Source organism: Lygodium microphyllum, chromosome 18 (genome assembly GCF_053477565.2).
Source record: "Lygodium microphyllum isolate KBCC chromosome 18, Lygodium_microphyllum_v1.1.10, whole genome shotgun sequence".
Taxonomy (NCBI): Eukaryota; Viridiplantae; Streptophyta; class Polypodiopsida; order Schizaeales; family Lygodiaceae; genus Lygodium; species Lygodium microphyllum.
The window spans coordinates 142003173-142008107 of NC_141152.1; positions in this window are offsets into that span (position 1 = coordinate 142003173).

Here is a 4935-nt window from a genome sequence, read left to right on the forward strand (position 1 = left end):
GCGAGATCAGCCCGCAAGAAGTGCTCTCCTAAGGCTTCTACCATCAGATACGGTGATGTATGTTATAACGGCCATTATTCACGAAGCCACCAAGGAAGCAGGGGGAATTGAAGAGATAGTAGCACCCTCCCAGCCATTGCACCGTGAGGAAGACAGATCCAGTGAGCGCACCATTAGTGACAGAGAAGAGCCTGAAGTACCATCCACTCAAGCCGAAGCTAAGGCATGAGAAAAGGTGAAGACTGCCAAGATCCAAAAACAGAAGAAGGAAGGTTTAAGCAAGGAAGAAAGCTGAGTTGAAAAGAGCACAAGAAGAGTCCAAGAGAATGGAGGAGGAACGAAGGAGAAAAGAAGAGGAAGAATTTGAAAGGATCGGAGAAGAGTCAAGAAGAGTCGAGGAGGAGAGGAAGAGAAGAGCTAAAGATGAAGCTGAAGAAATGAGGAGGAAGGAAGCTGTGGATTTGGCAGAGGCAACTCACAGGTCCGTGGAAGAGACCCATGGAGGGGGAGAGATGAGTCCACTGAGCCCACATCATGAGGCTAGAGTTGGTGGCAGTGTAGAAACATCCCCGATGGTTGTAGGAAAGGGCAAGGCTCCACTGCACCCTCTTCCCTTGTGCCACTCCCAATTGAAACCACACCCACCACAACATAGGAGTCGGTGCCAGATGTGGACACGGCTCAATTAATGGCAATGATATAGCTCACAAAGTGGCAGAAATTGCTCTGAAGCAGGAACAAAGAGGCCAGCCGCAACAGATGCAGAATCTGGCAAGACCTTAAACAGCAGAAAAGTTGGAAGCATCAACCACTATGGCCCCTCTCACAGTGTCACTAGCAGCAAACTGCGACGCATATGTGGCTGAACTCCTCATTCAGTTGAGCAAGGCCAGAGAGGAAAAGAAAGTGGCCTTGGCAGAGCTGAACGTTGAAAACGAAACCTCGGCAGCTTTGAGGCTCAACATGTCCAAGCAAGCTACAGATCACCAAAAAGAGCTTAAGGCCCTAAAAGAGCAGTTGGATACCAAGACCAAGCAAGCTCAGGAGAATGAGGATCATTTGAGGCGAAGATTGGAGAAGGAAAAACAGGATGTACTAGCTCATCTAAAGAGTCAAAAAATGTTAATTCAACAGTATGATGAGCTAATGAAAAGGACCGCTACCTTGGAGAAGCACTGGCAAGAAGAAAGCCAGGAGTCAAAAGAGCAACATCAAGAGCAAGAGGACACCCTGGCATTTCGGTTGTGGTATGAAATAGAGGAGCAAGGAAGACTAGAAAGAGAGATCCAAGTCCTAGAGCAAGAAATGCAGGATGCCACAAGAAGAAGCACATAAGAGCTTAAAGATGACTTGGAAAACACAAAAAGAGATGTGGAAGCTCTCATGGCTATGGCAATAATAGAAAGAAGACTGCATTCTGTAGAATTAGAAAGCCGTGAGCAGATCTGGGAAGAACTATCAGAGGGATTCGCAGAGGCACAATTGTAGTTTACCATTGCGAAACAAGGAAAACAACAAAAGAGTAGCTAAACCGCTGCAATAAGGAGAAGACGCAAATGCTATAGACTTACTGAATGAGCAGCAACATGTGGTAGTGATGCTGTTTCGAGAAATGGAGGAGAGAAGGAAAAAGATAAAAGAGAAGGCACGGCAATGGGAGCGGCACAACTTCAAAAGAGTGTGTGGACTAACAGAATGCCTGGCAACGAGTGAATGCAAAAGAGTGTTCGTGCAATCAAGCACAAAGGCTACTGAAGTGTGCTCAGACACTCAAAGACAAATGTCACCCAAGTTGAAGGCGACGACTCAATGGAAAGGATGAAGAGGAAGTTAGAGATCACATCTCGTGCCTTGAGATACGGCCTTCAAGAACACACCCTTCCAACCGGCATAGGTATTACTGCGGCACAACAACACAGTTACCTACGGCAAGCCGGCCTTTCCATTGACGAGCTCAGGGAACTAGGGTTTGAAGGACAAGTACAACAGCCACCACCACCTGAAGACCAGCCAGCAATAGAGCAAGCCACGGAAGAGGGGCCAGACTTTAAGCAAGAATTGGAGGAAAAATAGCACAAAGAGCCCAGTCCGCCCCTGCCTGAATCGCCACCGAAAGAGCCAGAAGGGGCACAAATTTTTGAACACATGGTAGCAGCCCGAAGAAGAAGGCAAGAGCTTGCGGAGCAAGCCCAGAGGAGAGCGAGAGTATAGCCATAGCAACTCCTTGAAGAGCCCATGCCGATACGCGAGGATCCCCATCCCCTCAACTGGTCTCAGGAGTTGACTATATGGCGATAGCGAGAGTTCCAAACACGACCATTTGAGCTATCCTTTTCTTATCCATGAGCTTTGGATCGTGTTCTACCCCTGGAGACGGTGGCAAGAATCAACAGAATTGCTAATGACCTCTCCAACAGATGGATAGAGAAGAGAAACATTGTAGTTACCAGATGGAGGCAGGAACTAGCAGATTATTGGCAGGCTTGGATTGCTTTATGCAGCTCATTGCTTGAAGAGCGGAACGACCCCATCTACATGCCTCACCCCCACCCCGCAAACATGGAGTCAACCATGATAGGAACCTACATGGGCCCCTTGACTTTCCAACAATCTACAATGTCAATGCACGGACTCCCGAGGGATGCTTGGTTTTTCGATTGGAGGATATTCTTCCATCCATCAGTCGCTTCCTTGAGGATTTGTCCTCATGTCCAGACCCGGCATTTATAGTAACATGTAATTACCTTAGGTTCTAGCCCACCTTCCCCAGCTCTTTTTTTATATCAACTTAGGCATCAATAGTCATTCCATGGCTAGGCTCATGATGAGGGCGACCTTAATCCCCTCCTTCTGCACAGAAATCCTAGAGGACATGAGCGATACCCGCTTCACGAGGTGTAACCATCCCTTTTTGTCATCAACACCTCTAAAGGCAAGAGGTAGCATCAAATAATATCTGCAAAGCCGCGCATTTTTGACTAAGTGCCTAAGGCCACCTTGTAAACTATCCGAGGATGATAGGAATACAGCATAAGAACTCTTTTTGTATTCCAGTCCGCAGCCATGATCAATAAGTCTTCCATAAGAAAAAAAACGAAAAAGAGAGAGAGAAAGAAAGAGAAAAAAGAAAAAGAAAAGAGGCCAGTACCAGGAATGAAAAGAAAGAGGGCACTAGAGAACAAAAAGGCGCAAGAAAGAGAAAAGCATAGGTTTAAGCTCCCCATGAAACATCTTGAGTGCCACATTCACTGCACTTAGGGTTTCCACCTAGCCCCTTCCCCACCTCATGCTTAGGGCACATCAAGGGCAAGACTACCAAACGTGACACCCTAAGCTCTGCACTGCACCCATGACGATGCACCAACTGAGTCCTCAAGTGTGGGACAACACCATGGGCTTGCCCAAGGTTCGACCCAACTCCCAGTTCCATCGCCATGTGCACTACACACACCACGGAGAGGCAGACACACCCCTTAGGAAGTGCATGACTTTGCCTTGTAGGTTAAGATTGCCATATCAAGGAGAAAGCACATCAACCAATGGATCCACCCCAACACCATTTTCAATTTCAAGGGCAGATCTTTGTCAATACAAAGCAAATCTTTGTCAAGACACCTTTCTGGAGGGACCCAATTCAACACCATTTTCAATTTCAAGGATGAATCTCTCCAACACCATCCTCAACAAGGGCATGTATACAAACTCAAAAGGCCACCCGGCCACCAATTCTACCACCTTCCAAGCTACCACCCATCAGTGCCATGGGACTGACACTTGGCTAGAAGGGGGGTAATGTTTACTGCAACACTAGCAACAGGAAAAAAACAAGAAAATAGAAAAATCTGAGAAGCAGGAAAAGGCATAGGGCAGGCATGGAGAAGGCGCCCATAATAATAATAAGTCTGAAAAAAATCCAAAATCATGGGAACAATTGCCAAAAGTCCAAGGCACAGCAACCGAAGTCTGGAGGAGTTAAAAGCAAGAAAGCACACCTTTAAATGCAAAGGCGCTCTCAAATCCTTGTAAAAAAGCGCCATGCTCCCTCCTGTGCAACTTGTAAACTTAGAAGGGCGGTAGGACTAGCTAGGAAGTGAAAGAATGGAGAAAAAGAGCCTAGCCATGGCCGGTCATGTAAAAATTGAGGATGACCGCCCGTGGGAAGTAGGGCATGTATACAAACTTGAAAAGTGAATGAGAAGCTCATTCTTATGTGTGGCAAAAAGCTTATTCTTCTTCTTCTCTTCTTCTTTCCTTCTTACTTATTCTTGAGAGAGGGAGTGAGTAAGTGTGAGGGAGTGAGTGTGTGAGTGTGTGAGAGTGAGGGACCGAGGAGAAGAAGCTCCCCATCTCCTCTCTTCATCTTCTTATTTTCTCTACTCTTCTCTTGTCTCGCGCAGCTATGGAGGATGGAGCTTGTTGAAGAGGGATTGAGGTTGCTTGAGCTTGACCAATAAGTGGTCCGTAGGTCTCGGGGGTTGAGCTTGTAGCTCCCTTCATTTGGGAGCTTGGACGCCTTGTTGAAGGTCAAATTTCGGTATCCATGGCAGAGAGAGAGAGAGAGAGAGAGAGAGAGAGAGAGAGAGAGAGAGAGAGGACTAAGCTACCACAAAGGAGGGAAAAACACGAGAGCGATAAAAGAAAGGAGGGAAAAAAATAAGTGCCAAGCTCTTTACTAATTTGAATTTAGACTAAACATGTCATTATTATTAATCCATACATATCATTAAATAAAAGTGATTGGGACTATATGTCATTAATGCAAAGAATGCCACAATCACGAATATAAGAAAGATGCTAAAAATAGATATTGATATTATAAAATCGTAATATTATTTATATAGTAAAATATTTTTTATTTGTAAATAAAACTTCCGTTACGAAGGCTCTATTCGTATTGATCTAGAGCAATCTCTCTCTCTCTATCTCCTAAAATGC